The sequence below is a fragment of the Balaenoptera physalus genome (genome assembly GCF_965194825.1).
Source record: "Balaenoptera physalus genome assembly, chromosome: 16".
In the NCBI taxonomy this organism is placed as follows: Eukaryota; Metazoa; Chordata; class Mammalia; order Artiodactyla; family Balaenopteridae; genus Balaenoptera; species Balaenoptera physalus.
The window spans coordinates 62,676,139-62,697,729 of NC_138898.1; the positions used below are offsets into that span (position 1 = coordinate 62,676,139).

The 21,591-nt window shown below is 42.7% G+C and overlaps 1 long non-coding RNA gene across 3 annotated transcripts in view; it reads left to right on the forward strand.

The window, feature by feature from the left end:
• The first annotated feature begins 4,349 nt into the window (after positions 1-4,349).
• LOC309646322 overlaps positions 4,350-21,591 on the forward strand; it is a 45,379-nt gene continuing 28,137 nt past the window's right edge. Inside the window, exons 1-2 of one of the 3 annotated variants that reach the window (XR_014255286.1) lie at positions 4,350-4,439; positions 5,824-10,770. This is a non-coding gene — a long non-coding RNA (uncharacterized lncRNA). Of the gene's footprint in view, positions 4,440-5,806; positions 10,771-21,591 lie in introns of those variants that run through there. The other 2 variants (XR_014255287.1, XR_014255288.1) reach the window with 2 other exon arrangements.

Genomic DNA, 21,591 nt, shown 5'->3' on the forward strand with positions numbered 1-21,591 from the left:
GGAGGAAGAAACCAACATGCCAGACTTAACAAACATGCTCAGACCACACTGCACGCCTCTTGTTACATCACATCGGTTCTTTGTGCGCAGGTAACAGAAATTTGCTCTGGCAAATTCATGAAGAAAAGGAATGAATGGAGAGGATGTTAGGTAACTTTAAGAACCAAAAAGAAGGCTATGGAATTGGGCTCAAAACAGTAGTAATTCGGGCAGCTCCGCAGCTTTACTTTCTCCCCCCAATCTCTGAATGACTGTTGTTAAAAAACAACTGGCCAAAATGGAGTCGCTTATGCTTTCCCACGTCACCAAACCAAGGCTGAACTTAATCACAGGTTCCGCTCTCCCAGAAACGGAGTCTTAAACCAGCCACTCAGGAATCGCCTGGTCAGCACTAGTGCTATCACCGGCAGACACTGTTAACAACTTCCGGGAAAGGAAACTAGAATCTGGGTAATAAAATAAAGTCTAACCTTTCGTTTTTCCTTCGGGCTTAGTCTAGTTTCACTTGCTCACAGGGTGCTGCGTGCAGAGGCCTGACACCCGGCAACTCCGACCAGCGTTCCTCACGGGAAATGGCGGCGCCCGCCCCTCAGCAGGACGGGCCGTGCGCAGAAGCGCTGCACACGGCACCTCGACTCAAGATGGCGGCTGCGGGCTGTGCGCAGAGAGGCTTCGCCCGGCACTGGGACCTGGAGCCGTGAGCAGCGCGCCTGCGTCAGACCTGGGGGAACCCCGCCCCGTCCCGCCTCCAAAGCTGCCCTGCCCACAGCCTTCTGGGGAGAGTAATGTACTCAGAGCTCAAGTCTCTCCATTCTTTGCTCCACGAATAAAGCTTTTCTTTGCTTCTGAACCAAACTTGGTCTCGGTCTCATTCTATTGGCTCAATGGACACTGGACAGAAAGAACGCTTGTTGGGGACCGATTCAGGAGGGTAATAGGTCATCTGCCTGATAGACCCCCGTCATCCCCTAAAGAAAAGTGACCTCGCAATAACCAACCCACTTTTTGCCTCGTATAACTTCCTTGTTCCTGCTCCCTTCTGCCTATAAAAGTCTCTCATTTTGTACAGCTGCTCGGAGCTCCTTTCTATCTGCTAGATTGGATGCTGCCTGATTCTAATTGATCTTTGTTCAAATAAACTCTTAAAATTTTTAATATGCTCTAGATTATCTTTCAACACTGTCCTCAAAATTTAGAGCCCTGAAGCATTGACAAAGACTCTCTTTTTTTGGTATTTTATTGAAGTATAGTTGATTACAATGTTGTGTTAATTTCTGCTGTACAGCAAAGTGATTCAGTTACACGTATATATATATATATATATATATATATTCTTTTTCATATTCTTTTCCATTATGGTTTATCACAGGACGTTGAATATAGTTCCCTGTGATATACAGCAGGACCTTGTTGTTTATCAAAGACTCTCTTCTTGACCAAACTTGTCAGGCTCCTCTGACCGCTCTTTTCAATGAGGTCTCAACCTTCCGGGCTCTCGTGCTCATTGCATTGCCTGGTTTTAGCAGAAATCCTGTCAAGTCAATTTAGCCAGACTCTTCACCCTCAAAATCTGATCAAATTCCTCATCTGCCACCATTCCCGAGGTACTATCTGATCACCTTGGGCTATCTTCAGCAAGATTACTGTTAGGTCAGTTTAGCAAGAGTTACCCTACCCTCTTTAGTAATTTTCCATCCACTGACCACTCCCGTCCTTAGCTCCTTGGCTATAAATCCCCACTTTTCATGTTGTATTTGGAGTTGAGCCCAATCTCTCTTCCCTACTGCAAACTCCATTGCAGTAGCCCCTTGAAGAAAGTCTTTGTTATTCTTCTTTAGTAAGTGTCAGAAAAATGTTTTTTCTTTGACACCATAGAGTAGATTCCCCCGGGGTTGGCTCATGTGACCACATGTGGCCAAGGGACAGTCCTTGCAAGGCTGTGTACTGTGGGAGAGCAGATCTCTGAAAGAAGTGGGATGCATTAACTTTTAAACCAAAGTAGGGAGGCCAAAAATGCCAACAAGTTTATTGTAAAAATGGCAGGGGTAGAATCATGGTTTGTAAGCAAATCTGACCAGGGTATCTTCACCCTCTTTTCCATTTTCTGATTTGAGCAGAAGTCAGGCTCATTGGTAATCAGTCAACATAACTAATCAATGCTTCTCTCTGTCCTGAATTTGTGATTCAATTATCCTAATGATGTGCCAGAAATGTTTCGCCATCTCTGACCTGCGAGCTCTCAGAAAGTAAATATAAAGCCAAATTGATTGTTAGGCTGTGTCCCCGGCCTTGGATGAGTCTAATGAGTATGCAGGTGTCATGGAAGAATGTAGTTTTGCCTTCCCAGCATCAATCCCTCCTTCTTCTGATAACAGCATCCTGACTCCCCTGCTCTGTCCTGACTCCCAAGAGGGAGTATAAGACCCAGACTTGGCCAACCAGAAATACTCAGCATTAGTCCCAGGACTGAAAACATTTGGGAAATTATTGGGAAGTACATATTTTTTCCCAGGTTTGCTAGCCTGGAAAGGAAAGACTTGGGCTAATAGTTGTTTATTTCACCACTTAAGCACCTAGATCCAGCCAGGCCTGAAGATCTCTAAACTTTTCAGTTAGGTCATTCAATGCTATTTGTGTGTGTGTGTGTTAATATTAAGTTCATCACTTGGAAACAAACAAAAAAGTCTAGTATAAAGGTGTTCTACCATGTCTAATCATGTAGTGATACCAATGACTTTTTGTTTGATAGTAAAGGTGTTTTGTTTGCTTTTTGATTAACCACATAATATAACATAGACACAGAGTAAGAAGAAAAACACAAGACAGCAAAATGACAAAGACAGCCACATTTGTACCCCAGCTGACACTTTCCCTGTTCCATCCCTCTCTGTTTCCAGGCTCCGTTTATATAGTCACCCGATATTATCAGGATGCTGGGTTATGTACCATTCACAACTTTGAAGCATAGGAATATACCACCTATTTTAAATAAATTAACAAAATTAAATAACTAAGGACCCAGGACCTGAATGTATTTTTGTCAAATACAAATGATTTGCATATTAAGAGGCACCTTGAAAGAAGGTGATGCAAAACCCAATGGAATAAACTAATAATGGTAGAACTTCAGGTGTTCATCTAATACAGTGAACTGAATGTTTATGTCCCCCCAAATTCATGTGTTGAGATCCTAACTCCTGATGTGATAGTATCAGGAGGTGAGGCCTTTGGGAAATGATTAGGTCATGAGGGTGGAGCCCTCATTAATGGGATTGGTGCCGTCATAAAAGAGACCCCCACAAAGCTTCCTTTCCATTATCCATCATGTGAAGATACAGCAAGAAGACGCCATCTATGAACCAGGAAACAAGTCCTCACCAGACACCGAATCTGCTGGCACCTTAATTTTGGACTCCCCAGCCTCCAGAACTGTAAGAAAGAAATGTTTGTTGTTTAAGCCGCCCGGGCTATGGTAATTTTGTTATAGCAGCCCAAACAGACTAAGACAATATAGAATTATTGCACATCTACCATGTGCCAGACAAGATGCTATGACACAAAAATATACAAGTGTTCTCTTCTCTCAAAGAATTTACAACTTCAGGAAGAGATAAGTAATGAAACTGTTACACAGCAGAAAGGTAAGTAATAAAATGAAAACATTTCTTGGACACCTAACCTCTGGGGAGCGAGACAGCCGCCAGGAGAGGCTTCCTCTGGGCCCAGCACATTACTTCTAGCCCTAGCACAGTGTCTATCACAAAGTGATTGCTCTGTAAATATTTCGTATGCAACGAACAAGCTGGGATGACACCTGGGCCTTTCGGGACCTTGGATCTGCCTCCTTGGATGCTGCCCCCGCAGCTCTTTCCAAAGGGCACTCCATCAGCCTGAGAGGGGCTGCCAACGTGCTCGCTTAGCTTACTCAGCTGTGGTCTCTCCGTGGATCATTAACATCCTATTTTCAGGGCAGTAGGCTCCTGACTCCTAGCAATTAGTCAGAGAGTTTTGCACAAGATAAACAAACACAGGATTGCTTTAGGGCAAAACTCAGGTCCTAGATGTCATAGTCTAGGATTTTTGAAGGCTTGAAGAGTGAAGGCTGGGAGTTGGGGTGTGCTCTGAGCCTGGCTACAGCTATCCTAGAACAATTCCAAAGGAAGCTGAGAAGGTAGAGGCATCGACCAGTGACCCCCCTAACTGTGTTGATCAAAGTGAATGAATTACGGTGAAAAGCCAACTCCAGGGGCTGGAGGACCCAGCGCTAACCCACCTGGCAGCACACGTACGTCCAAGAACTCAGACCGCACATTATAAAGGGTGGGCTTGAGCATTATCAGCCAAGCAGAGAAGGGAAGAAATGGAGTAAGCAAGAGGGGACAACAGCTTAGAGAGGTGAAAAAGCAGAAAACTCTCACGGAACTGGATAGTAGCTTCAGGTATGTAAGTACTGTGTGTGTCTGTGTGTCTGTCTGTCTGTCTCTGTTTGTCTGTGTACATGTGTGTTCACTCTTCATGCCCCGGTCAGGGCAGAATTCCCATTAGGCACAGAGGGCACAATACCTAGGGCCCATGACTCTTTAAGTATCTTTTTTTTTTTTTTGGCTGTGCTGCACGGCTTGCGGGATCTTAGTTCCCCAACCAGGGATCAGGGATTGAATCTGGGCCATGGCAGTGAAAACACCCAGTCCTAACCACTGGACAGCCAGGGAATTCCTAAGTATCATTTTTTAATTTTATTTTAAAATCAGAAGAAACAAATGAATATGACAACAATGATTCCAGCCTGGATTTTATTCACCTCTACACCAACACAGCTATAAAATATTATTTTTATATTTTTTTATGGAGGAAGAGGCCCATGATGGCAAAAGTGCCTAGAACCCATAAAGTGGTAAGGTGCCCACGGCCCCAGTATCTAGAACAGCACACGAGTTGGCAAAACTCAATAAACTGCTGAATGAAGGAGTGAACTGTAAGTGGTCCTGTTTGACTGGAAAGCAGGACAAGCGTTGGATAGAGAAGAACTAGTGGATGACCTTGACTGCTGGTTAAAAAGCTTGGGCATGATCTTACGGGATACAGGGAGTCCTGAGAGGTGAGTGACAGTCCGGCTGGAGCTTGCAAAGCCTCCTCTGGCTGTTCTGGGGGAAGGTAGAGACTGGAGGCAGGGCCAGCACTGAGGTGGAAGCAAGGAGGACACTCAAGGAGCAGGAGGCCCTTTTGGTAAAGCATCACTTCTGTCCAGTGTTTCCCAAAGTGCAGCACCCAAACCTCTGCCAGCACTTGGACACTTTGGGGTAGCAAGTTCCCATGGCATCAGACAACCTCCCTCTTCACTCATCTCCCAGTGCCGCTTGTTCCATCAAGGGAAAAGTCTGTTTGGTGAAAGTCTATCTTTAAACCCTCTCTAATCCTGGCTCATATCCCTTTGTAACCGTGGGAACAGGACCAAGGTCTTCGGGGGCAACTGTATCTGGTTATTACTTGATAATGTTATTTCTGTTTTCATCGTATTTATTTGCCAAGTTGTCTTCCGTTTATACCAAGCAATCCTGGATTTTCCATTTATCATAGTGAGATCAAGTTTCTTGCTAAAAGAATTATCTGAATAAATAAAAGGGCAAGTCAATTAGAAGTAACATTATGAAAGCAGTTATGGAGTCTGTAGACAGATATGACTAAAATAAACATCAAGGTGGTACTCAAACGTCTGGAGTTTGGGGAACGTTTTTCTGTGCAAAAGGCGAAACCTGATGTATCGTCCTATGTTGTCTCTCGTTCTCCGCCTCACCAATTGTTCCAGAAATGCTTTTTCTGCAGACAGACTTGCAGGCCTTGGAGCAGAAAGAAGGCACTCCCAGGGAGGCCCCTGGCACACACTCAAGATTCGGGAAGAGGAAGATTTGCCCTCCTGTTTCCCCCTCTTCTCTCCTCTCTAGATGACAGCAGACATCCGAGACCAGGACAGTGTCAAGAAATGCAGAGGGTCAGAGATTTTAGCCCTCCTGCCTGCTAACAAGTTAGTCAATCATAGTTTTATGGATATTGGTAAAAGACATGAGACTCCTGCATCAGAAAAAAAGGACAGTTTATTCCTCACAGAAGTAGCCAGAGTATGAACATTTTTGGTGCTGGTTCCCCCGACCCAAATTCTGACAGGGCATCATGAAGAGGGTCAGATTACAGCTGCACACACGGTGGGTTGCAATATAGGAGAGGACCCCTTGGCTTAGGGAGCCTGAACCTATTATAACAGGCAGTAAGCAAGCCGGCCCTTTGCTCCAGAGAGAGGCATTATCTTAATTATGTTGGACAGTAAGCATGCCTGCCCTTTGACCTGAGGGGACATACCATCTCTATCTTCATGACACAAACATGCTTGAAAAGTCCAGAGCAAAAGGCAGTTAGTGCCTTCTTCATAAGCTGTGAAAAAGAGGCCCATGGAGAAGAGCCTCCCAATAGCCAGCAGCTCATACTTCATCAGAGCCTTAGCTACCCTCCAAAGCTGGCCCTGTGTAGTAGGCATATTGGGGTTTGTAGCCAGACACGCATTGTTAACATTTATTGGAAACTTCTCAGGCCCTTCAGGTGCATTGTCTCATGGCAATAGCTCCTTTAGGTGGCTATTATTCCCATTTTATAGATGAAGAAGCTAAGGTAAATAAGGTGTCCAAGATCATTCAGTTAGAAGTGGAAGAGCAGGATTCTAACACAGTCCGGTCTGACTTCAGATTATGGATATCCCTGCTATACAAACATTTATTTCCCAAATAAAGTTAGATAGCCAGGAATATTTATGCTTGCTTTTTACCCACTACACTCTCCTGCACTGCACTTTTCAAAGGCAAGACTAGTCCAGGGAAAGGCTTTCCTACATTCCAGCTGGGCCCTGGGCCAGCTCCAGTGGTGATCCAGTGGTCTACCTCATCTCCTTATGGATCCTGGCTACTTGAAAGTCAAGGTTCCAGCAGAGCCACAGCCTCTGTTACCACCCCTGGAGCCAGGGATGGTTTTACTTTGGCTCAAGATCAAGGAAAAGACCTGGGTGGGAGCTGGGCATGAGGGTCATAACTGGGGGCAGGCAGAGAAACTGGGGTGCATGGTTGCCTAGCATCTGAGTGAATAAATGAGGCTGAGTCAATGAGTCATAAATAAAAATGCCTAAATGAGGGAAGAAGGACTAAGATTAATGACGACAAAGCTTCACTCAATCACTAAATACTAATTATGATCCTTTGTTACCCTAATATTCATTTTCTTTCCTGGCAATATCAGCTCCACTTCACAGATGGTGAAATTGCTTCCCTGAAACAGAGCCTGAGATGATACAGCAAGCTGGTGATAAAACAAGTAGTAGAACCCAGGTCTCCCACCTCCCACTGCAAGCTCTTTCCAACAGGCTGCGCTGCCTGTCAGAGCCCTGAATACAAACCACTGATGGCAAGAAGCACGGCTAAAACTCAATGGCAACAGGTTATGTGAGATACACCTCCATCATTTCACCTCTCAAGTGATCCAGGCATCAACCCTCTTGAGTCCTACTCAGCCCTGCAGTGGCTTCTCCATCCGATGCTTACCATCCCCAGAACTCGCCATCACCTTATATACCATCTTCAGATAAAGACAAAAGAAGATGTTGAGGGTGGGGAGAGTAAGTTCTAGGAGGTGAGCAGGAAAAACACCGTAAACAAGGGTAAGGTTGTGATGATTTTTAAGCCATTGCCTTCTCCTTAGTAAGAGTTTCTAGAGATTTGGTCATCCTCCTCTCCCCGGTACTGGGAGGGAGACACCCTTACAAATAGAGATTTTTCCCTTGCAAATGTAAATATTTGTTACAAAAGGGTAACTCCTACTTGGTTTTCAGAGTTTTTCCCATGGCTGCTGCTTCTTAGAAAATAACCAGCTTAAAATAGTTAAGATGCCAAAGAGACATATTTTGGGGTGGCAAATTCTGCTCCCCTACATGATCATATTTCTGCCTTATTTCCTAGTTTTAGATGGTTCTCCCTAGCAAGTCTTACCCTTCATATTATTATTGTTGTTTTTGTAGATGGTGATGAGGCCCTGTTCCTTAGTTCTCTCAAGGAGTTAAAACCAAGCAGGACCCTGTGGGGCTCCTGGACAGAGAAGACTTTCTGTCCCCCACTTCCTGTTTATAGGGCACAGCCTCCATGACCTTCGTTGAGTTCCAAAGGGCAGGTTCAAACAGTTGCTAATCAAGGGAGAAGCAGCCACGAAACCACCTGAGGTAAGATTAAAGAGACCAGAGAAGGGCTTCCCTGGTGGCACAGTGGTTGAGAGTCTGCCTGCCAATGCAGGGGACACGGGTTTGAGCCCTGGTCTGGGAAGATCCCACATGCCGCGGAGCAACTAGGCCCGTGAGCCACAATTACTGAGCCTGCGCGTCTGGAGCCTGTGCCCCGCAACAAGAGAGGCCGCGATAGTGAAAGGCCCGCGCACCGCGGTGAAGAGTGGCCCCCGCTTGCCACAACTAGAGAAAGCCCCCGCACGAAACGAAGACCCAACACAGCCAAAAAAAAAAAAAAAACTAGAATATAGCATTAAAAAAAAAAAGACCAGAGAAGCTCATCAAGATTAGGAGATGGACCACCTGAGATGAGATTAAAGGAGTGCAGACCCTGGACACACCCTAATCTTACCAGAAACCCCACCCTTGAACCGCTGCTATAAAACTCCTCATCAAATTCTCCTGGGTTGGGACACAGTTTCTGGGGCAGGAGTCCGCTTTGTCCCCCTTTGCCTGGCAAAGCAATAAAGTTATTCTTTTCTACTTCACCCAGAACTCTGTCTCCAAGATTTGATTCACCACTGGTGCACAGAGGCCAAACTTTTGGCATCAGAATCCCCAACTATCCCTATCCTGGGCCTTTTCTGTGGTCCCTTTTCCCTGCTGCTACCAAGTCTGTTCAGGATCAAGATGTTGAACTATCACCCCAGTGTCACTGAAAAATTAATTAATAGTCAATTTAAGGGCTTCCCTGGTGGCGCAGTGGTTGAGGATCTGCCTGCTAATGCAGGGGACATGGGTTCGAGCCCTGGTCTGGGAAGATCCCACATGCCGCGGAGCAGCTAGGCCCGTGAGCCACAATTACTGAGCCTGCGCGTCTGGAGCCTGTGCTCCGCAGCAAGAGAGGCCGCGATAGTGAGAGGCCTGTGCACCGCGATGAGGAGTGGCCCCCACTTGCCGCAACTAGAGAAAGCCCTCGCACAGAAACGAAGACCCAATACAGCCATAAATAAATAAATAAATAAATAAATAAACCCAAAGTTAAAAAAAAAAAAAGAATCCGCCTGCCAACGCAGGGGACACGGGTTCAAGCCCTGGTCCGGGAAGATCCCACATGCTGCAGAGCAACTAAGCCCATGCGCCACAACTACTGAGTCTGCGCTCTAGAGCCCATGAGCCACAACTACTGAAGCCCGCGTGCCTAGAGCCCGTGCTCTGCAACAAGAGAAGCCTCCGCAATTAGAAGCCCGCGCACTGCAACGAAGAGTAGGCCCCGCTCGCCGCAACTTGAGAAAGCCCGCATGCAGCAACAAAGACCCAACGCAGCCAAAAATAAATAAAAATATAATAAATAAATTTTTAAAAATAGTCAATTTAAGAAAGAAATAGAAATTTTTATTAGAGCCAATCTGAGGATTATAACCTGGGAGACAGTCTTTCACAAAGCTCTGAGGACTGTTCTGCCTGTTAGAGGTCAAAGCACAGTTATATACATTTTTGAGATAAAGGGTTAAACATTAAATTACGTATTGATGGTTTACACAATCCAGATCCGCATGTGCAAAGCAAGTAATGAGTCATCTTGACCCCTTACAAGATTAAGAAGGAATGTTATTGATAGGGACAGAGTAAAGGGACAAAGTAGGTAAATAGTTAATCCCACTAGGGGATTGTAAGTAAAGAAAAAAAAAGCATGGGAGACACCTGTAAGTTAATGATCACTCAGGAAAGCAGGTTTGCTTAACCACAAAACCAAGCAGGCTTGCTTAGCAACAAAACCATGCAACAGAAGCATGAGACATGCCCCAAAACAATAAAACAATTGTGGCATGAGACCCACATCCTGCCCAGTGAGCTCAGTAAATTAGTGACCCCTAGGACACGCTCTCTGCACACATTAAAAAAATAATAATTTATGGAAAGGTGACATTTCAAAGTGAAAGACCCTCATTGTACTGAGACCTGAAATAATTTTTCCATAGTGCCATGACAGTCCCAGCTTGACTGTGTAGAGACAAGAAAACTCCCCTACCTGACATGGAACTGATGATGGAAGTGTGACATCTACTCAAGAATGAGGAAGAAGGTGGTCTTCTCCCCCTCCCCACTTTTCCTTTGATTATAAAACTGTGGCCCACTAAGTTCTTGGGGCATGGCATCCTCTCGCCCTCCCACTTGTAAGCCTCATAAGCGTCCTATTCTAATAAATCACTTTGCTTCTCGCTGAATTCTTTCTGCACTGAGACATAAAGAACTGGAGCTCCTTGGAGCCCCCCAAAATGCCACTTAGTGGTTTCATTATCTCCTAAGGAGGTCTGGTAAATGCAGGAGACCCAATGGGCAGAGAAAAATTTTATGTTTAAATTCTTCTTGCCTTGCCATACAATATGAATTTTCTTTCATCCTCAGGCAATAAGTCTGATGCTTGGTCAGGAGCTGGAGACCGCGAGAGAGCTTCCTATCAGCTTTCAAGGACGTGACTCCTGATGCAAACAGACAACAGGATACTTAGGTTCCAGGTAACTTCACTCTCCTCTTTTGCCACTCTTGTATTTAAAATGTCTTCTTCTCACTGCCTTTCTTTATTAACCTCAGTTTCTGTTGGAAAGTCAAATGCCTCCAAGGAAAGTCATGGTGTTCAGAGGCAAATGAGCAGAAAATCTGCTTCTGGCTAATTGGGAAATGTACCATGAGCAAAAAGTCTTCTATTCAGAGGGGCCCCTGTGGTCCTGCCCTTGTTTTCAGGGGAGGAAACTAAAGATGAAGTTGGGGGGAAAAATTGCTTACATGTCTCTAATTCTCCCCTTGTTGATGTTCACATTTTTTCCCTTGTAATTAATTTCCCCAGAATAATTTTAACCAACCTGGTAAAACATTCATAACGTAATCCTGGTCCTTTGTTTCAGAAAAATGGGCCTTTGGACAGGGAAATAATAACTTTTAAAATATCTTGAAATAATGTCTTATAATAAGTACAGACACTCGCCTGTGTACAGAAGAAACTCCAAATAACGGTGTCTTATAAGAGCAAAGACAATAATATATTTCTCTTTCTCCCCCTAAATGCAAGTAGTTTTGGTGGTTCTGCTTTGCAAAGCTGTCAGGAGCCCAGGAGCCTTTCACTTTATGGTGTTTTCATCTCTAAGATGTTGTCCTTGTTCCCATGGTCCAAGGTCCACATTCCAACCAGTAGAAAGGGAAAAATGACAAAAGGAAGGACCACACATTACATTATAAAGCATAATTTAGAAGCTGTCCACAACACTTCCTCTCACAGTCCTTTGGACAAAGTGCAGTCTTATGGACATACTTTATTACAAAGGAGGCTGGGAAATGTAGTTTTCATACTGGGAAGACTGTACAGAAAAAAAAAAAAAAACTTCTGGATCTCTTAATAGAGAAAAGGAGAATGGCTTTTAGAGAATGGAAAGCAGTTTGTACCATCGCTAGATAGCCAAGTATTTGACAATTTACAGACCTGATTGATGATTTTACTGATTTTTTTGTCAGAGGTTCCTTTAAGAGACATTTATCCAAGACAGAGTTATTAAATACTTGGAATTCTTTCCATTGAATTATGTAACAAGTGAAAAATGTGAGTTCCTTTTGTGGATATATATGTGTGTGGGTGGACATATATGTTTATCTATTTAAATATATATATTTATTTGCCCTGGAAATTTCTTCAAGGATACTCAGAAGACTGTTATAAATAATTAACTTTGAAGAGTAGAACAGGTTGTGAAGAGGAGGGAGGCTTTACATTTCATTTTATTCCTTTCTGTATTGTTAAATACACTTACCATGTACATATATAATAATGAGAGCTAGTTAATTAAAATAAGGGAGATTCTGGCTTTGATTCAAAAGCATACAATTTAAAGTTGGAAAGGAATTTAGAGGAAATTCAAGTCAAGATATACTATCAAATAAGAAAGAAAAAAAAGGCAGCTGAAGATTCCTTTGACTACTATGATCCTGTTTGGGTTTTTTAAATTATATATAATGATGTAATAAAAAATTCACATTTTAAGGCAACACAAGAAAAATTTAAACATAAAACTTTTTCTCTGCCCTTTGGCCTCTTCCATCCCCTCTAGTGTGCATTGTGCATCTGCATTTTGCATTAACCAAGCCTCCCCAATGGCAAAAATACTTGATCAACCATAAAGATCAATTTTTCTTCTTCTGGCACCAGTTATCCTTAGAAGATAACATTCCTTTCTGACCCCTGTAAGGGGTCATGATGACCCGCCACTTGCCTTATATGTGCAGACATCTTTGGTGAACTTTATGTACAATGCTAATATATCATTTCCCTTAAAGACAGCGATTGGTGCAGAACAGACTGGTCAGACAACCTGGGGAGATACTGGGCCACACGAAATGGAAGTTCTTAGCTTAAATACTTATGACCTTATTAATGTTACTAGCTGTATTACTTGTATTCTGCCTATTTTACAAGACTATTGTTTCTTGCATTACCAAATGTGTGACTGAGTCTTAGATAAAATTAGTGATGATTAAGCAACTTGAAAGATCAATGATTGTAATAGTGTAACTCTAGATATGGGAAGAAGCAGCAAGAAGGAACTATTTCCTGGACCATAACAGACTAGTAAGACAAGCGGTCCAGAGGTTTTGGCTACTGTTAACAGGGTCCAGTCCTGTAACAGCACATATAGTGACCTATCAACAAAATCCTCCCTGACCTGGGGATGAGCATTCTTAGTATCACAGGACAAACTGGTCCCTAAATGCCTCCCAAACCTTTATAAAAATTAAGACCAAAAGGGAATGGTTTGTAAAATAATGTTGCCCACTATCCAGTTCGACACGAGTCGAGTCTGTAGCCACTGCAGTCACTGACCTACAATACACCCTGAAAGGAATTCAGGGCAAAAGTCAGGATGAGGCACTTTGTGCTCTAGGAAAACTGGCAGAACTGGCCCTCAGATCGTCAGATATTTTCAGGAGAAAATTTTTTGAATCCAGTGTCTCACATCTTCTCATACTTAGAAAAGCACTAAAGCCGTTAACTAAGCTATCTGTTCCTTGTGAATAGCAGTAACCTTTTACCAAGATGTGTGCTTGACTGCACGTACCCCTTTGCCAAAATCACATATATCCTGGCCTCTTTGTTTACCTCTTCAGAACAGTCCTCAGAGCTTTCTAAAAGACTGTCTCCCGGGTTATAACCCACAGGTTGGCTTGAATAAAATTTTCCACTTCTCTCTTAGATTGACTATTAATTTTTTCATTGGCAATAGGATATAAATATACACATGTAGGTGTGTATATGGATAGATAGAGCTACATAAAAAAAGAAACAAATTGGAGAAGTACACATCATATTGTGAACTCCATTTATCTCTAGAGATTAGGGATGTGAAGGAGTTTCACTTTCTATTTCATTTATTTGTGGAGTGATTTTATTATTATGTTGACTCATTTGACTCCTTTTTTAGCAGGAAAAAATAAAAAACATAGATAAAAATGGAAAGATTCTGTTGGGAAGGAAGACATTTTCCTCTACCCTCCAGGTTCTTCTGGCTGTTCTAAGAATTAAACTGATATGAGGCAGATTAACAGGAGAAAATCAAACAAAAATTGAATAACACGTATACATGGGAGAGACCCAGGAAAACTGAGTAACTCTTCCAAATAGGCAAAACCCTCACCTTAAACACCAACCTCAGCTAAAGACAAGAGGTTGTTAAAGGTAGGAGACACAGTTTTGGGAGGTGACCAGGAAAAGCACAATAAACAAGGGTAAGGTTGTTATGGAAATTCAAGTCCTTGCCTTCTCCACTGATAAGAGTTTCTAGAGATTTGGTCATCCTCCTCTTCCAGGTACAGAGAGGGAGACACCCTTACAATTGGAAATTTCCCTTGCAAATGTAAATGTTTCTAACAAAAGTGTAACTCCTACTTGGTTTTCAGAATTTTTCCCATGGCTGCTATTTCTTAGAAAATAATCAGCTTAAAATAAGTAATATGCCAAAGAGATATATTTTGGGTTGGCAAATTCTGCTCCCCTAACAATTCCAAGGAGTTTTAAAATTCCTTCTGCCACAGCTCTACCATCCAGTCTCTGATTAATTCTAGTGAAGGAGAATTCATTTATTCATTACAGAAAAATGTATGAAATATGGCCCACTGTGCTGAGCCCTAGGAATACAAAGATGAAATAAATCTAGAAAGGTCTTCTTATTGGAGCCCCAAGTAGTGAAATGAGGGTAAGAATGGAAGAGGAGAGAAGCAGAATATAGGAGAGGGTGAAACTGAGCAGGAACCCGTCCGGCGCTCCTGGGTACAAAAGCCTTTCTGTGTCCCCCATTTCTAGTTTGTAGGAAAAAGGCTTCAGCCTCCTAGACCTTCCCTGAGTACCAGAGGGCAGATCCAAACAGTTTGCTTATCTGGGAAGGGAGGGAATGCAGAAACAAAGGAGGAGCAGTCAAGAAACAATAGTGCAGCAATGGAGCCTGTTTTCTCCTCAAGGAATATATATAACAATATATCTTTGAGTTCTTTTACAGGAACTAACGCCCCCACCCAGGTGGAGGATGGTAATTTCAGGCTGAGCACACAATTTCTGAAACACCACCCTGTTACCTTAACAGCAAGCAATCAGAAGAAAGCCACACGCCCTGCAGCCCCCACTCCAAATTTTGCCTATAAAACTTTTCTCTGAAAACCATCAGGGAGTTTGGGCCTTTTGAGCCCAAGCCACCCGTTCCCCATGTGTGGCCCTGCAATAAATCTCTCTCTGCTCCAAACTCTGACATTTCAGTTTGTTTGGCCTCACTGTGCATTGGGCACATGAACTTGCATTTGGCAATAAGGGAAGAGGAGAACATTGTTAGGATGGATCCTGCCAGGCTTGTTCGTGGTTGCGAAACCATGCAACTCAGATTGGGACTTGAACCCACAGTCTTTTAACTGAGATCACACACCTGGTCTCAGGACTTAATGAAGCTCAGGTTCTTGATGTCTAGTCGCAGAGAGAATTCAGTGAGAGACAAAGTGATGGGTAAGAAGTGATTTATTAGAGAGACACACTCCACAGCCAGAGTGTGGGCCATCTCACACACTGGTGAGAGGCACCAAGGTACAGGGTTGTCAGTTTTTATAGGGGTGAGTAATTTCATAGGCTAATGAGTGGGAGGTGTATTCAGCTATATTGGGGAAGGGGTGGGGATTTCCAGGAATTGGGCAACTGCCCACTTGTTGACCTTTTATGGTCGGCCTTGGAACTGTCACGGCACCTGTGGGTGTGTCATTTAGTGTGCTGATGTGTTACAGTGAGCCTATACTGAGACTCAATGTCTAGTGTAAGTCGATTTGTCAGCCATCTTGGACCTAGTTGGTTCTAACAAGTTTATGCCATTTCCTCAGGCTATGTCATTCTTTTAAAGGTTGTGCCCTGCCCCCTTCCCTGCTGTTTCACTTGTAGCCCCAGCTCCTAGACTAGTGGTGATGCCAAAACTGGCCTCTGTACACTGACACCGAATTAAATCTCAGAGACAGAGTTTTGGGTGAAGCAGAAAAGAATAGCTTTATTGCTTTGCCAGGCAAAGGGGGCCACAGCAGGCTAATGCCCTCAAAACTGTGTCCTGACCTGGAGGGGGTAGTGAGGAGTTTTATAGTAATGGTTCAAATAGGAGGGTGTGATCAGCTCATGGACTTTCTTCTGATTGGTTGGTGGTGAGGTAAGTGGGAGTCGGCATCATCAACCTTCTGGTTCCAATAGGTCTGGGGTCTACGTGCTTGTGGGCAGCATATAGTTAACTTCTCCCACCTGGTGGGGGTTTCAGTATCTGCAAAACAACTCAAGGATATTATGTGTGTCCCTTGAAGGGGAACCAGGACTCTGCCCCAAGGCTGCACTATTGTTTCCTGACTGCTTGCTCCTCCTTTGTCTCCCCATCTCCTCCCTTCCCTGATTAGCAACTGTTTGAACCTGTTGGTTGAAACTCAGGGAAGGTCATGGAGGCTGGATGAAACCTATTTCCTGTAATCAAGATTGGGGGGTACACAGAAAGTCTTTTGTGCCCAGGAGCCTCACAGGGTCCTTCTCGGTTTCAGGGGATGGCACAGAAAAATGCTCAGCAAGTATTTGTGGAGCAAATGAGTAGCAGAGGAGGAAGAAATGGCAAACAATCTGACTTGTCAGATGGAACAGTTCTATCAGCAGTGTAATTAAGATTCAGAGATAGGATAAACTAAGGCAGTTGTGACGGTCCATTAGTGGTGGGGTGCACGGAGTGCAGAATTGGATCTCTGAAAAAGGGAATTAAAAGAGCCTAATCGTTAGGCTACCCTTTCTTCTGTGACATCTTCCTCCTGTACCTTCCACTCATTGGCATTTTGTTATATAAATGAAGGTGTTGTGCTGGTATGATGATTAGAAAGTTAATGATAATTATAATCGCTTCCTTTGGTTCTCCTGCCATTAGTCTAGATATATTTCGTTTGGTATACATTTTATTCAATTATACTGAGCTGGCTTTGATGATGCAAAAATACAAAAGAGTTCACTGTTAATTATAACGGAATATTTACATAATTCCCAAGCAGTCCCAAATTTAGTTCATCCTTTCATAGTGAACCTCAAAGGGTGATTTTGAGTTTCCTTATAATGTTCTTTACTTCTGCAATTTCTTTACAGTGAAATGGTGTTACCTTTATAATAATACTTTCTGGGGGAAACAATAGACCAAAAATAAGTAAAACAACAATAAATTTTATTTCTTCTAATCATTCCAAAATTTTAGCGGCATTGAAAATTACCTGTAAGGGGCCAGTGTGGAGGTGGGAGAGGGGAGAATTTTCCAGACTGTTGAAATGAAAAGAGATCATTTCTCCCTTCCCCTTGCCAGAACAGTGCCAGGAGAAACTTAGTGGTTGTAAATCCTCTCCCTAACCTTTTGTTGTGTCTATAATCTCTAGAGGGAACTAAGCCTCTGGCCAGTTTTACAACCCAGAAATATTTTTCAAAGGTCTGGGATTTTTCCCTTTTGAAATGTAAACTTCTGAAAAGATAATATCCCAGCCTCCCTGTCACTGAGGGCACCTTATCTGGGAGCTAGCAGGAGGGGATAGAGAAGTTTAACTTTTCAGTGCACTCAGGGAAGCCCAGTGCCTTCACAATTAATCCAAATAAAAGACAACTCTTCGGCCCCTCAATATACCATCAAACTCCCATATCCTCAGTGCCATCCGGATATGAATGGGATTCTCTACTTTGCATCTAGAAGTTGGATCTTTCAGGCCAAGCCAGGGAAGCCCTGCAGCTGAGATTTCCTAAATCTGAACTGGGAGCCTTCAAGTGTAGTCTCAGCTCAAGCACTGAGAAGCAGTTGGAAAAGACCCTTAGGGATTAGCTCTCAAAGCTCTTCCATTTCATCCTCCATAAAGGGGAACTGGTTAATCCTTTCCATTTAAATTGCTCTGAGATTCATTCAGCCTTTGCTGGGCAGCCTGTCTCCTGTCTGCTATCTTTTCCTCCCACTTCAAGGAGACGATGGATCAAATCCACAACCAACATGAATATCTTACAAACCTCTGCCAAGAATTTGATTAATGTCTGCCCCAAAGCACCACAGACAACTGATGCAAAAAGTATGCCTTGGAGTGTTTGAGCAACTCTAACGTATCCTCCTACTCTGGAAAATGGCTTTTTGAATACACTGAGTAAACGAGGACTTTATGCCAAAATAAGATGGCAGTTTTTCTTTCTTGTCCAAAACCCTAGATGGAAATTATTGGCCAAATGACTCAAAAAGAAAGAGTGAAGTGTAGCATCATCCAGGCCATGACTGCAAAGCTGGTACTTGGTGACAGGTGAGCTGGTTAATGGTGTTATAAATATACATCGTGTTTCTGGAAAATTCAATCTAGGAGAAAACAAGTACAAAAGAAACATAGTTTCTTAATTTTTTTATCTCTTATCTCAGTTTAGTGGTCTTTGTAAATAAAGAATATAAATTGGCCAAAGGAATAAACTCCAATGTAAAGAGTGAGGTAAGATGCATCTTAACCAAAGAGGAAGACTCAGAGTTGTCCTGGGATGGGGAGCAGACCAGGCCTTGGATGTCATTGGACAGTGATATCTGGAATAATGTCAAAGAAATACCAGGTCTATAAGATTCAGAGTTAATTAGATTTGGCCAGCATGTATGCATTCAACAAATATTTATTAAGCATGTGCTTGGAGCTGGCGCAAAACCAGACATGATACCTTTCCTCAAGGAGTATATTGTCAAATAAAGAAGACAGATATTTATCAGACACACAAAAACAACGTTTCACCTCATATGTACTGAATGAAAGGGTCTCAGGTAGGTGGTTTTAACCCAGAGGGAGCAGAGGAGGCTCCCCTGATGAAATGATGCTTAAGAAAGATGAGAGTACAGAGAGGAAGGAAGAGTGATTAGGAAGAGGGAACTGGCATGTGCACAAGTTTGGCCGGAGGGAGAGGGGCAAGTATCCGGAACAGAAGGAACACAGGCATGGGCAGAGCAGAAAGATGAAGGAGGAAAAGGACATCCGATTTGCATCTTAAAAAGACATCTCAAATGAGCTATAAAGCTATGAAAAGACATGGAGGAAACTTAAAGGCTAAGTGAAAGAAGCCAATCAGAAAAGGCTACATAGGGCACTTCCCTGGTGGCACAGTGGTAAAGAATCTGCCTGCCAATGCAGGGGACACGGGTTCGAGCCCTGGTCTGGAAGATCCCACGTGCCGTGGAGCAACAACTGTGCACCACAACTACTGAGCCTGCGCTCTAGAGCCTGTGAGCCACAATGACTGAGCCCATGAGCCACAACTACTGAAGCCCACGCGCCTAGAGCCTGTGTTCCGCAACAAGAGAAGCCACTGCAATGAGAAGCCTGCGCAATGCAACGAAGAGTAGCCCCCGCTCGCCGCAACTGGAGAAAGCCCGCGTGCAGCAATGAAGACCCAATGCAGCCAAAAATAAATAAATAAATTTTTTTTAAAAAAGGCTACATATATACTGTATGATTCCAACTATATGATGTACAGGAAAAGGCAAAACTATGGAGACAGTAGAAAGATCAGTGGTTGCCAGGGGTTGAGGGGAGGGACGGATGACTAGGTGGAGCACAGAGGATTCCTAGGGCAATTAAATTATTCTGTATGATACTTAAAAAAAAAATTATTTATTTATTTATTTATTTGGTTGTGCCAGGTCTAATCAATGAATTTGGTAAAATAGCAGGATACAAAATTAATGCACAGAAATCTCTTGCATTCCTATACACTAACAATGAAAAATCTGAAAGAGAAATTAAGGAAACATCCCCATTTACCACTGCAACAAAAAGAATAAAATACCCAGGAATAAACCTACCCAAGGAGACAAAAGACCTGTATGCAGAAAACTATAAGACACTGATGAAAGGAATTGAAGATGATACAAACAGATGGAGAGATATACCATGTTCTTGGATGGGAAGAATCAACATTGTGAAAATGACTATACTACCCAAAGCAATCTACAGATTCAGTGCAATCCCTATCAAACTACCAATGGTATTTTTCACAGAACTAGAACAAAAATTTTCACAATTTGTATGGAAACACAAAAGACTCCGAATAACCAAAGCAATCTTGGGAAAGAAAAACGGAGCTGGAGGAATCAGGCTCCCTGACTTCAGACTATACTACAAAGCTACAGTAATCAAGACAGTACGGTACTGGCACAAAAACAGAAATATAGATCAATGGAACAGGATAGAAAGCCCATAGATAAACCCATGCACATATGGTCACCTTATCTTTGATAAAGGAGGCAAGAATATACAATGGAGAAAAGACAGCTTCTTCAATAAGTGGTGCTGGGAAAACTGGACGGCTACATGTAAAAGAATGAAATTAGAACACTCCCTAACACCATACACAAAAATAAACTCAAAATGGATCAAAGACCTAAATGTAAGGCCAGACGCTATAAATCTCTTAGAGGAAAACTTAGGCAGAACACTCTATGACATAAATCACATCAAGATCCTTTTTGACCCACCTGCTAGAGTAATGGAAATAAAAACAAAAACAAATGGGACCTAATGAAAGTTAAAAGCTTTTGCACAGCAAAGGAAACCATATACAAGATGAAAAGACAACCCTCAGAATGAGAGAAAATATTTGCAAATGAAACAACTGACAAAGGATTAGTCTCTAAAATATACAGGCAGCTCATGCAGCTCAATATCAAAAAAACAAACAACCAATCCAAAAATGGGCAGAAGACCTAAATAGACATTTCTCCAAAGAAGATATACAGATTGCCAACAAACACATGAAAGGATGCTCAACATCACTAATCATTAGAGAAATGCAAATCAGAACTACAATGAGGTGTCACCTCACATCGGTCAGAATGGCCATCATCAAAAAATCTACAAACAATAAATGCTGGAGAGGGTGTGGAGAAAAGGGAACCCTCTTGCACTGTTGGTGGGAATGTAAATTGATACAGGCACTGTGGAAAACAGTATGGAGGTTCCTTAAAAAACTACAAATAGAACTACCATATGACCCAGCAATCCCACTACTGGGCATATACCCTGAGAAAACCATAATTCAAAAGCAGTCATGTACCACAATGTTCATTGCAGCACTATTTACAATAGCCAGGACATGGAAGCAACCTAAGTGTCCTTCGACAGATGAATGGATAAAGAAGATGTGGCATATATATACAATGGACTATTACTCAGCCATAAAACGAAACGAAATTGAGTTATTTGTAGTGAGGTGGATGGACCTAGAGTCTGTCATACAGAGTGAAGTAAGTCAGAAAGAGAAAAACAAATACTGTATGCTAACACATATATATGGAATCTAAAAAAAATAAAAAATAAAATGGTTCTGATAAACCTAGGGGCAGGACAGGAATAAAGATGCAGACGTAGAGAATGCACTTGAGGACACGGGGAGGGGGAAGGGTAAGCTGGGACGTAGTGAGAGAGTAGCATTGACATATATACACTACCAAATGTAAAAAAGATAGCTAGTGGGAAGCAGCTGCATAGCATGGGGAGATCAGCTCGGTGCTTTGTGACCACCTTGAGGGGTGGGATAGGGAGGGTGGGAGGGAGATGCAAGAGGGAGGGGATATGGGGATATATGTATACATATAGCTGATTCATTTTGTTACACAGTAGAAACTAACACAACATTGTAAAGCAATTATACTACAATAAAGATGTAAAAAAATAAAAAAACCAAACAAACAAACAAAGAAAAAGGTGAGGAAACTGAGGATAAAATATATATATATATATATATATATATATATATTTAGTTAGTT